The 13,520-nt window shown below is 37.5% G+C and overlaps 1 protein-coding gene across 6 annotated transcripts in view; it reads right to left on the reverse strand.

The window, feature by feature from the left end:
* TNRC6C (trinucleotide repeat containing adaptor 6C) overlaps positions 1-13,520 on the reverse strand; it is a 198,454-nt gene that overhangs the window by 77,368 nt on the left and 107,566 nt on the right. The gene's annotated exons all lie outside the window — the stretch shown is intronic.

A 13,520-nucleotide genomic window follows, 5' to 3' on the forward strand; every position in this document is an offset into this window, starting at 1 on the left:
TAGACGCAATTACTCCAGCCCCTGTGAGCGTCGGTAGCTATTTTGGTGGGAGAAGCTCTCCCGTCGACATAGCACTGTCCACACCGGCGCTTAGGTCGGTGTAACTTAAGTCACTCAGGGTGGTGGGTTTATTCACACCCCCGAGTGACATAGCTTATACTGACCTAGGCTATGTACACACTACAGCTTAACTTCTGCTAGGTGTCTGGTACATTTTTCCAGCCCTGCTGTCTGATGTCAAATGCCCTGTAAAAAACAGAGAAATTCTTTCCAAAAATTACTTTGCTGATGAGTTTTACAACTGCAGTAATTTTTAATTTAAAATGCTCATGGTTTTCTCTACATTGAGATTGTCACTTCTAATTGTCGTCAAAATGACCATATGTTGGAATTTTTAAAATATGTCATGAAAAAGTAAATCCTTCATCAGCGACACTCATGAAAAAAAAAAAACATGCAACCAATTCTGAATCTTTCTTGCTTAGGAGGTCATGTGTTACTATTTCTTGTTACATGAAATCCAAATCTTGTTTCTGTGATATCATCATCTCCAAAGTAAAAGAACATTAGGAACAGGAGGACTGAGACTTCAAGTGAGGAATGAGCAGCAGGAAAACATCAACTTCTAACCAAGACAGACTGATCGGCTATGCTAATGTATCTAGAAATCAAAAAAGCAGGAGAGAAATACAGAAAAATATATTTATGTGAACTGGCCTTAACACAGAATGTTTCTGAATGTCCACCAGAAGCCACCAACATGTCTAACACTTTCATTCTCTTCCTTAGATTTCCCTTTACAATGGGGTAAGATGAATTTTTCCTTACTTGTGACAATTCCTTTTTTAAATTGGGCTTTTCCAGGAGAAATTACCAATGCTTCTGGTGAGTTTTATTTATAAAGCACATGTACTTACACCATGTAAGTGTAATTATACCTGTTTTGCTCACTCTGTGGTTGTTTCCTCTAAACACAGCACTTGAGAAGTCTTACAAGAGGGACATTATTTTGGAATCTGTACTACCGAGCTTGCACACACAGCAACTTTTAAAGTGTGTTCTGAAACCAACTGTACGCTGATTTCCTATCGGAGCCTTCTCTCCAATGACTGTCTCCAACCCTACATAAGTAATGTCTTCATGTCCCAGATGTTTGGGAACATGTAATACAGTGACAAGGCAGTAAGATGTTCAACTTAAGTTTGCATGACTTCACAAAGGTCTCTCTCATCACTAAGATAAGCCACTTGCATGCATATCTTCTGTAGAAGTGCAAATAGTGCTTAATTATTGCCATTTTTGCTCTGCCAGCAAGAGTCACCGTTGACTTAACAGGCAAGGCCTGTGTTTGAAGAGCTTAACAAAAGACGACTTTTAAATTTAAACTCTAATGGAAAAATAGTGTTTATCAAGCAGGGACTAATGATCTTATGCTGTCCAGTATGTATATGAGTCTTGTGCTCACCATGACAACAAGCCTGTCGGTCATCATCAAAATGCATGCTGTGTGCCATAGTTATCATTAACAGTCGACCTTTATCTATCATGATAAACAGCACAACTTGTAGATGGTGACATCATGTAGTTTGAAAACCTTTGCCTCCACATTTTAATAAAAAGGGGGCAATACCTATGTGCACAGAGAAATATGAGGTGACAACAAATGGCATTTTCATAGCATGCTCTTTCAAAGCTACTGCCAGAATGGCAACAGGTTACGGGAATCTCTGCATGAAGGCAGCTAAAGCCCCAGGTTACTATATTTGCTGCAAGCAGTTATCGGCAGATGCATGTTTCCTTTAAAGGAGTACATATCTATTTAATCTATTGTTTACTCTCAGTAAAAGCTGCAGATTTGGGACCCTGCTAGCTGATTTCTATAGTCACTGTACTACCAGATAATACAATGCTTCTAAGACTTTCTATTTTAAAACTATTACTTTTAAAATTGGCATACTTAGTCTAATACACCACTATTAACCATTAGTTGCAAATTAGCAAATATTTTCTGAACTAATTAATTGTTTAAAAAAATCTATTTGAATGTATTTTCATCTACAGACTGATTTTCAGCCTACATCAATTTAAAATAACACATTACAGTGATTTTGAAAGGCTTAGTTTCAGAAAGTAAATTTCTAGAAGTTGTTGACCTTTCTACTGAAAGCTCTTTACAACAAAAACTCTATTTCTGTGCATTGTACAGTACCAAGCACACTATCCACATTAAAGAAATTAATAAGTAATAATAGTGACAGAATTACTTCCATTAGGAAATTCTATTTAGAAGTCCATTTTTCCGATAGCTGGCCATCATATCTGGTTTTCAGTACATATAGACAAGCTCTGGTGTCCGCTTAATCCACTGATACAGATTTGCTGTCATTTCTCTTAATGTTTTCCCTTCATTAGTTACACTTAAAACTTCTTTGGTTTCACTAACTCAAACAGACAAATATTTCGAAGTTCTAAAAATCATAATAATCCATGAACGCAAAGGAAGATTTCTAGCACGATCACTCTATCTTTTGGTGCAGGCAAATTCTATGGGAAGCACAATAAGCACAAAGGGTAAAATTTTCAAAAGCACCTAAGTCACTTATGCACCCAAGTCCCTGTCAAAAGGCCTGAATGGGTACCACACTGGTGCTCCCACTCAAGATGCTTCACTGATTCTGTCCTTCCCCACATTAGAAAAAAAGGGTCAGAAGAAAAACCATCAACCCAATCTCATCTCAGGGGCTGTCAGCATTAACAGGTTGCCTAACCAGTCCTGCTGGCTCCTCGCCTTCTCATTGACTCTGTTTTCCTCCTTATATCATTTACCCAATTTCTTCTTGCACTAATGAGCTAACCAGCTCAAGTAATTTGTAGCCTTGGATTAATATACCTATTCTGCTAATGTATGCATTTGGGCTATAGTCATTCAACTTTTGAAATAAACCAGTGATACTCAGACTGAGGCTTGGGAGCCACAAGTGACTCTTTGCAGTGTCTCCTGCAGCTTTTTGAAGCACACACTATTAAAACACTGTGTGACTGAATTATTAACCAATCTAAGTTTTTAGCCAATCAGGATGCTTTTATTATGTTATTAACCAACTGTAGTTGATAAAATTATACCTGGTCAGTCATTTTGCTGAGATATATATAGGTAGAAGAAAGCAACACAACAAAAACCCAAGCACAATCTTAAAGTACAGCAGAACCTCAGCGTTATGAACACCGTGGGAATGGAAGTTGTTCGTAACTCTGAACAAAGCATTATGGTTGTTCTTTCAAAAGTTTACAACTTAATACAGCTTTGAAACTTTACTATGCAGAAGAAAAATTATGCTTTTAGTCATCTTAATTTAAACGAAACAAGCACAAAAAGCTTCTTTACTTTGTCAAATCTTTTTTTTTTAAACTTCGTCTTCATTTTTTAGTAGTTTACATTTAACACAGCACTGTACTGTATGTGCTTCCCCTCCCCCGATGTGTTTAGGTCCTATGATTGTGTCCCTTGAATAGAAATGCCCCCCAACCTAAAGAAAATACTCACCAGCAACTACACACCACACAACAAGAACACTAACCAAGGAACCAATCCCTGCAACAAATCCCATTGCCAACTCTGTCCCCATATCTATTCAAGGGACACCATCATAGGACCTAAACACATCAGCCACACCATTAGGGGCTCGTTTACCTGCATATCTACCAATGGGATATATGGCATCATGTGCCAGTAATGCCCCACTGCAACGTACATTGGCCAAACCGGACAGTCTCTACACAAAAGAATAAATGGACACAAACCAGACATCAAGAATTGTAACATTCAAAAACCAGTAGGAGAGCACTTCAATCTCCCCGGACACTCAACAACAGACTTAAAAGTGGCAATTTTTCAACAAAAAAAATTCAAAAACAGACGTCAATGAGAAACCGCAGAACTGGAATTAATTTGCAAACTGGACACCATCAAATTAGGCCTGAATAAAGACTGAGAGTTGATGGGTCACTATGAAAAGTAATTTTCCCTCTGCTGATACTCACACCTTCTTGTCAACTGTTGGGAATGGGCGGCATCCACCTTAATTGAATTGGCTTTGTTAGCACTGACCCCCCACTTGGTAAGGCAACTCCCATCTTTTCATGTGCTGTAATATATACTGCTTACTGTATTTTTTACTCCATGCATCTGATGAAGTGGGTTTCAGCCCACGAAAGCTTATGTCCAAATAAATTTGTTAGTCTCTAAGGTGCCACAAGGATTCCTCGTTGTTTTTGCTGGTATCAGTTGGTTAATGAAAACTGAACTTTACTTTTTTTTTCTTTTTATACTGACTGCATAGTATCAGACTTGGTCCCACTAATATGACAACTTTATTACTTAACCATATTATGGATGACATGTGTGCACTGATTAAATACACACAACTGTTAAGCTTTAGTGGCTGTAGCAGTATAATAAACATCACACACAAAACTGCATTAATAAAATGATTTTCTATTTAAAGTGTAATTCAGATGTAAGCAGCATGTGTACACTTATCTTTTCATCTAAACCTTATGTTGTCAAATTTATAGAAAATGCTTATTATTTTATAATCCAGCTATCCTATTACATTGCATGGTAGTGACATTATGACCTACATATATCCAAAGAGGAATGGCTAATTAGTGACATGAAAACTGATTTTGCTAGATGTTCTATTCCATCTTCAAAAAAAGAAATCAGATATTTGCTATAAAAAGGTTTAATCTTTACATAACTAATAAGATATTGCAGATCCCTGAGTTAGCTAAACAACAGTAGAATGAGAGTTCCTTTTATTTCAGGATCAATTGTGATTATATAATACTGCATGTCTTAAAGTTATTTCATAACACATTTAAAAAAACCCCAGAAAATTAAAGACTACTCCACTATGCTTAAAGTCCTTCTTAGGGTCTCGATCTTTAATCCGGATATCTGCTCTTTCTGGCAGCCAACACGTAAACATTAATCTGATTCCTGTGTGAAATCCATTCTGGATAATTTTTGTTAGTTATCAACTAGCTAGTATCAAATCAAATGCCAACTTATACCCATTACAAACAACTTTTGTCACTTCATTTCAGTTTTCTAACTATTTTTACTACTGCCATTCAATATAATCATTAAAACTCACAGGCAATTATAAATCTGAAAACCTGGATTGTTCCTCCTACCCCATTAATTTTGTGTATTGACTTTTTTTTTTTAAACAAAAGCACTTAGTTAAAATAAAGAACATGCAAGGTGAACTTTTGTAATAGACAATTTACTAAATTTGTTTTAGCACCAGGAAGACTGCAGGTAACATCCTGCTCCTGCAAGCATTTTATTTAAATACACTTTGATGCAAGTTGCAAAATAATCCTAAATAAAGTAAGTTGCGGCAAAGCCAAATTGAATCAGATATATGTTTAATAATCACACTCTGAATAACATAACAAAAATATTATTTATCTTAAGTACAAACAGGTTTACTTTGGTGTGACTATAGGACAGGGAGACTACTACTTCTGACAGTTCAGTTTCCTCCACAACACATTAGAGCAATATTTGAAAAAGAAAAACTTGTTTCACACTAACAATACTACTTCTTGTCAGCCTTTTCAAAATGTTCATCTAATACTAGTAAGCATGTTTGGCTCTCCAGTTACATATTTAAATTTCACCAGCATCAGCACATACAGTTTCTATCTAAGGGCTACTGCCATCAACTAAGTTCTCTTCCAGTCATTTTAACCATTTGATGTGTAACCAACAAATAAAGGACTAGTTTTATTTTGTTATAAGCTTTAGTTTTATAAATCAATTATCTCCAAAGACAAGGTCTAATACAGGACACATGATTGTAATTCTACCTTATTACTCTGATAAACCTTACCTTTAAACACTACAGGTTTATGTAGAGTTGACTTTCCTAAGAATTAATAAAATAGGAATATGTTAAAATAAAAAATTGTAAGATGTAAGGCTGTAGCTATATGGAACTTGCAAATTAGTTTATTCATAGGAGTGACTTCAGTTTGGTGGTATAACTATGTTCAGTAGTTAAAAACCGCAATAATTCTTTCCCTTCCATTGTTAAACAAAAAACATATTTGTCCAATAAACAGGAATAAGGACTATTTTAACTAACTATTGAGAACATTAGGGAATAGCTTTTTTTGTATGTTCCATACAAACAGAAGATATTATTCTTGCAAGTTTTAAAACAGTCCACATAAGAGACTTACAAACAAGGCCAGAAATACTTTTTGAAAAGGAACTCAAATTTGAAAAATCATCATTTAGTAATCACTTCCAACTCCTGCTCTGAACCCCTAAGCCACAAAGAAAAAATATACAGTATCTGAAAACAAGCCGAAGTAGACAGTGGCATTGCTATGAGTTAATAACTACTGAAAGCCATGAGCTAAGTTCCATTCTAAATCCAGAATGTTTCCCTATTTGTTTTGCTGTTGATTTTGATTAGTGCTTTACCTCTAGTTTCACTGATTTGCATTCTATTTTTATTTTATCAACCACTTCTGTTTTACAAAAAAAGGAATTAGTGGTGACTGTCCACATGTTAAAAAACCTAAACTAAATTAAAATGGTTTGTTTTGGTGAAATGCAATAAAGTTGGGATTTCTGAGCTCTCATTTTTTACCAAGCCTGTGAATACTCAGCTGGCTGTGCCTATTTGTTAAAGAGACACCATCAACTTGAAATATAGTCTGTTAAAAATTAGTTAAAAGTAGTTTCAGATACCACAACTGTCTGAGTACTCCTACCATTCTTGAAGGTTTATAACTACATTTTCCTCTTTTAAAATGCTTCTTCCACCTGAGTGAAACATCACCCATAAAACAAATGGGGAAAGTGACTGCAGTGGAATGGGAAAATTGTCAAATTTTTTAAACTTTTTCCTTGACTAAGCAGCAGCTCAGGATACCTTTAGAATAATTTTGCTTTCATACAGTAACTGATTTTTCCTCCAAACAAAATAGAGATATGTGAAGATATTTCCTAATAGCAGCTACAGAATTTAGGATCCAAACAGCCAGTCTTCAGTTAATTTTTTTAATTGGAAAAACAATTATTTTCCTGAACGCCTTACATGTAAAAAGCACCTGTTAGACAGTCCTCCAAGAAATGAGGTTAAACATGGACCTCTATAATTCTCAGGAGGCTGAAATCAGGATAACTTTATCAGTATACATTAGACAGTATGTTTGCTATCCTTGTAGACATCTTGCCTTTATAAGCCAATACACTAAACTATGAGGATATGCCACCCCCAGGAATTCTAAATTAAAATATGACAACAAAAGAGAAGCTAAGTAATATGTGATGAAATAAGTATCCTGAGATGTGAATACAGCTCATTTAGTTTTTCCTGTGATATTACTACATAAAACAAAATTTTATACACTACACAAACAAAAAACATAATTAAACCCAAATAGGAAATATGTGGTCTATATAATAGCATTCACAAATTCCTATTTGTTCACAACACTTATTTCAAACTAAACAGAATACACTACGAACATTATTTAACAAAACTGCAGCCAATGAGCTTTTAAAACCCAAAATAAAAGCTGTATTTTCTCCAGAACCACAGAGATTGAAAGAAAAAAGGTCAGTATTGATGCTGGCATCAGCCCATGGGGCTGGAAAATAATGAGATACTGCCACCGTTGTCAAACCCTCACTTTTCAGAGCACAAGAGATGCACTTTTAAATCTGCTTGTAAATGATCTGGTTTTTCACATCATATTGACTACTGCATGTATTTCTTGTTTTCATTTCTTTTTATACGTTCCTGATCAGTTGCAAGACGACCTTCTGCTTTCCAATACAAAAAACCATAACGCTCAGAAGCTTCATCATAATTCCTGCAGGACCATGACCATTTCTGAGAGTTAATGCATGCCAGTTTCATAATGCTAAATTACAGAAAAATAATCTTTAAGAAAAACTAATACTGATTGTATCATTTAAACCTGGCACATCTAATCAAACATGCTTTGGCTATCTGGACACAGCTATACCAACTTTGTTACTTATAACAAAACAAAGGACATATTGACAGGTTTCAGAGTAACAGCCGTGTTAGTCTGTATTCGCAAAAAGAAAAGGAGTACTTGTGGCACCTTAGAGACTAACCAATTCATTTGAGCATAAGCTTTCGTGAGCTACAGCTCACTTCATCGGATGAGACATATTATTTGCTACTCTTGTTCTCTAAGAATAGTTGCCAGCTGTAGTCTTCGTTCTTCTGGATCATGAGGTACTAGAAGTACTCTAGAAATGTTCCACCTCAATAAAGGAAGACGCTACTGGCGACATACTGGGGTTGACTGGAGGAGGAGAAAAAAGGTACAAACCAATTTCCATCATCATTATTTGCGGGGGAGATAAGGAATAGCAACTGGAAGCTAGAACAAGCTATATACACACACATAGCTTTCTTTAACTACAATCTTGAAAAGAAGTCCAAAAGAGCAATTCTGTATATCATGAGTTTTAGGACTGTTTTTGTTATTTGACTCCAGTATAAGGATTTGGACAGTGATACTTATGTACAAAATGCTTTTATTTTTAAAGAAATCTAGTAGTGTCAAATACAATGTTCTTATGAAATTGAGTTTAAAATACTTAACATTAAATGTATACAGCAGAACCTCAGATTTATGAACTGACCGGTCAACCACACACTTCATCTGGAACCAGAAGCATGCAATCAGGCAGCAGAAGAGGGTGTCTTTTTTTTTTTGGGGGGGGGGGGGGAGAAGAGGGAGCAAATACAGTACAAACACTCCCCGCATTACGCAAGACCTGACTTACACAAATTTGCACTTATAGAAAAAGTTAAACTAGAAATAGGAGTAGGGGTTTTGGGGTTTTTTTTGGCATAACGTTCGAGTATACGTTTCCAACTTACGCAAAATCCGAGTTACGCAAGGCTTTCCAGAAGGTAACGATTGCATAAGTTGGGGAGCATCTGTACTGTGTTAAACGTAAACTATTAAAAAAATAAAGGCAAAGTTTAAAAAAATATTTGAGATGGTAAGGAAACTGTTTCTGAGCTTGTTTCATTTAAATTAAAATGGTAAAAGCAGCATTTTTTTCTGCATAGTAAAGTTTCAAAGCTGTATTAAATCAATGTTCATTTGTAAACTTTTGAAAGAACCATAATGTTTTGTTCAAAGTTACAAAGGTTTCAGAGTTATGAACAACCTCCATTCCCGAGGTGTTCGTAACTCTGAGGTTCTACCGTAGTTAGGTCAAAGAATAAGATTTTTACATTACTTACATCTGTACATCAACATTCCTAACCGATTTGAAACATTTTTTTCTTACTTCTTAAGTATTACCCATCCAGATCATGATTACAGAATACTTTAAAAGCCAACAACAAAATTATACCCGCTTCATTGATACGTAGTAATGATATATTTACTGGCATTAATCCTTACATTCCTTATATTTACAGAACATCCTTTTTAACTCCTTGGCATCAGGATGAACATTATGAGGAGTCTTTTGAATAGGTCAATGATAGGATTGAGTGGATAAGGAAGACTAATTATAAGAGGATATTACAGGAAGAAAAGAGGCAATAGTGAGTACCTGATGACCAGATGTACTTGCCTTTAATTGCTCCTCTGCGGCTGGAAGGATTATATGGAGGCCCATGGAGGATACTGGCTGCACATGTTTGAAGTTAACTATGCAGGAACAGACTCTTAAGATAGTTTGGGCTAGAAGTGAGACACTGGCCAACAGTGACCCTCCTGTCCTTTAATTCAGGCTAATGGTTAAAATAAAGACAATATTATTCATCATGACAGGTTTCAGAGTGGTAGCCGTGTTAGTCTGTATCAGCAGAAAGAACGAGGAGTACTTGTAGAACCTTAGAGACTAACAAATTTATTTGAGCATAAGCTTTCGTGGGCTAAAGCCCACTTCATCAGATGCATGCAGTGGAAAATACAGTAGGAAGATGTGCCCACGAAAGCTTATCCTCACATAAATTTGTCAGTCTCTAAGGTGCCACAAGTACTCCTCGTTCTTTCTATTATTCATCATGTGAGTACAGAAACAGCACCTGATCTGTCATAGCATAATAGAGACTTGGTCAGACGACACTAAGTCCAATATTGACCCAATCAACTCGTTAGGCACCCAGCTCATCATGCAGTGAGAGAGAATCAAGCAGGTGGAGGTGTCTTATTATTTACATGTAACCTTAGCTGAAGGATATCTTCTTAAGATAATTGTTGTTAGTTGGTTCAAGATTGCTTGGACGCTATGACATCTGTGTGACTATCTGAAGTGGTTTCTGGTTTAGTATTGCACTGGGCTCCTGAATATAAAAGGACACATCAGGATACCATGAATTTCTGTTAAATATCCAGCCACACTGGTTGAGAAATGACCATAGTTGAGAGAAGAGTGGCTTGACCAGTGGTTGTGACTTGACAATGACTAACTGACCCTCATGGTGGAGTGAATCAAAAGGCCGCATTTTCCAAGAGCATCTGCAGATCTGGCCATTATCTTGGTAAAGACTCAACGTGCTGAGTTCAGATGTGACAGCAGTGTTTTGTTTGGAAAATGTTGTTACAGGACTGCACAGAATAGGAACCATGGATGAGAGTTTAAGATCAGGATCTAGAGGTAAACTTCTGTAGACCTAATGAAAAGAGAATTGCTTTGAGTTGACTGTTCAGGCTCTATTTGAAAACTCCATACCCAAAGGAATGAATTTAACTTATTCAAACCCTGCACTGGCTTGATCGAAGAAGACAGAGTAAAACTGCTGAAAGGTTTGTAACCTCTTCTTCTTCTTCTTCTTCGAGTAATGTCCTTATGGGTGCTCTACTTTATGTGACTACCGAGCAGTACTCACAGCTGGACTTCAGACTGCAGACAACACAGCATTTCCAACAGCAGCATCTAATCTAGAAGACTGGACCACTGTGTAATGATTAGAGAAGATATGTATGAAAGACCAAGTGGTTGCCTAAATGTCCAAAAGAGGAACATTCTTGAGTAATGCCACAGAAGCAGATAAGGATCTTGTAGAATGGACCAACTCTCTACAAGAAGATTGTATATTTGAAGATTTAAAACAGAATATGATACAGTCATAGATCCATCTGGAAAGTCTATGGGTGGAAAATCGTCAAACCTTTGGCTCTATCTGCGATAGAAAATCAACCAGACTGTTAGTGTCTAAATTCCTTAGATTTGTCCAAATAAAAAGCTAGCACCCTCCTAACATCTCAAGTGTGTAAAACCACTTCTTCTCTGGGGAAAAACAGAAGGTAGATATCTGTGGTTCACATCAACCAGCTTGACACCTTGGGTAAAAATTTTGGGCATGGGAGTAACGTGACTTCGTTCTTACAAAATACTGTAAATGAAAGATCTGCCATTAGAACTCCTATTTCACCAATCCTCTGAACAGAGATGATATCCACCAAAAAGGCTATCTTCTGAAATAAATCAAAGGGGGAAGATGTAGTCCTTGCCTCAAAAGGAGGTCCCAATCAGACATCTAAGAACTAATTTCAAGTCCCAAATAGGGGTGGGTTCCTTAAGTTGGGGAAAGAGGTTTCTTAGTCCTCTCAGAAATACTACATTTGTAAGATGGGTGAAGACTGATAATCCTTCAACCGCTGAATGAAAAGCTGTTACAGCAGCCAAATGGACCTTGACAGAGCTTACAGATAAACCTGTGTTCTTCAGCTCTAGAGGTAATCCAGGACTATCAAGAGGGAAGAGTGGGCAGGAGGAAGCTTTGAGATGAGATCTGCTAAGGTCACGAATTGTTGTGGAGAAGATAAGCCCTAGCCTAGGCTCCCATGAACTCTATTCTTTGTATTGGGCTCAAAGCTGACTTTTTAATGTTGAGCTGCAACTCTAGTTTGCAGAACATGGATCTTGTAGTCTGTAGAGTGTCAAAGACCTCGTTGTAAAAACGGCCCTTGATCCGCTACTTGTCCAGATATGAAAAAACAATTATCCCCAGATGCTGGAGGTAAGTTGCGACCACTGCCAGCACCACTGAGAACACTCATGGGGCAGATGAGAGTCCGAAAGGGTGCACTTGACACTGAAAAGTGTAGGAACCTTTTGTAGACTGGGTCAACTGCAATATGGAAATACGCATCATGCAGGCTGAGGACCAAAAACCAACCCCTTGGTTCTAATAATGGGATTATAGCTGCAAGAAACACCATCCTGAAGTTCTGCGACCCGACAGAGCTGTTTAAGAAGCTCAGATCTAAATTCAGTCTCCACCCTCCATTCTTTTTTGGAACTAGGAAGTACTTGGGAGTAAAATCCCTTCCCTCTGTGCTGAATACGGAATGGCTTTACAGCACCCATTTGCAGAAGTGAGTCAACTTTTTGTTTAAAAAGAGGTGCTTATAGGAGGTGTTCCAGAAAAAGTATGGGGAAGGTGGGTGAGTAAATGGCAGGAAGGTAAATGGATAACGTATCCCAATCTTATAGTCTCCAGCACCCATCTCTCTGATGTGATTCGCTCCCATGCAGAAAGAAATGGGGAAAAGACTGTTACCAAAGGGTGGGAGATGGGTAACAGGTCATATAGGCAGAGCGGGTTTGCGGGATAGTTTCAGACCCTCATCCAGACAACTGAAATTGACATTTAGATGATGATGGTTCTGCAGTGGGCATACACAGAGCAGATGGACTCCCCCTCTGGAATCTTGACCTTTTCCTGGGTGGCCCATAGGGTCTCTGAAGTCCTGAAAATGAGACTGGGTAGGATGTTTGAGCTGACTGGGATCTACTAAACCTCTGTTTGTTTTTAAGTGTGTAGAGATCTAATTGTGGATCTTGAATCTTTAAGGGTACAAAGTGAATCAGTGGACTCCGCAAACAATTTGAGACCATCGAAGGGAAAGTCCTTAACTTTGGACCTCCGTTGGGTATCTAGACATCTGAAACCAGGATGCTCTCCAGATGACTACCGCCATAGAGATGGATTGAGCGGCAGTATCAGCTGCATCCAACAAGGCCTGCAGCAATGACCTAGCTAACAGCTGACCCTCATTAATAGTAGCCTGAAATCATTCACACTGATCAGCCAGCAGGTGCTCAATAAAGGTGGTGAATCTGACATAATTTGAGTGATAGTATTTAGCCAAGAAAGCCTGATAGTTCAGGATCCTAAATTGCTGAGCAGTGGATAAGCATGTCTTTCTGCTGAACAGATCAAGGCATTTTTTATTCTTATCATAGGATGTGGCCTTTATGTTGTGTTGTCTGCCACGTTTGTTCACTGCCTCCACAACCAGGGAATTAGGAAATGGGTAGGTGAACAGAAATTCAGTCCTTAGCATGAATGTATTTTTTTTTTTTAATCAGCCCATTTATACATCAGGGAGATTGTGAAAGGGGTCTGCCAGATGGATTTGGCAGAGTCAAGCTGGGCCCCATTAATAGGCAGGGCAACACGGGTGGAGGGAATCCATTG

This window comes from Lepidochelys olivacea (assembly GCF_965140295.1).
Source record: "Lepidochelys olivacea isolate rLepOli2 genome assembly, chromosome: 14".
Classification (NCBI taxonomy): domain Eukaryota; kingdom Metazoa; phylum Chordata; order Testudines; family Cheloniidae; genus Lepidochelys; species Lepidochelys olivacea.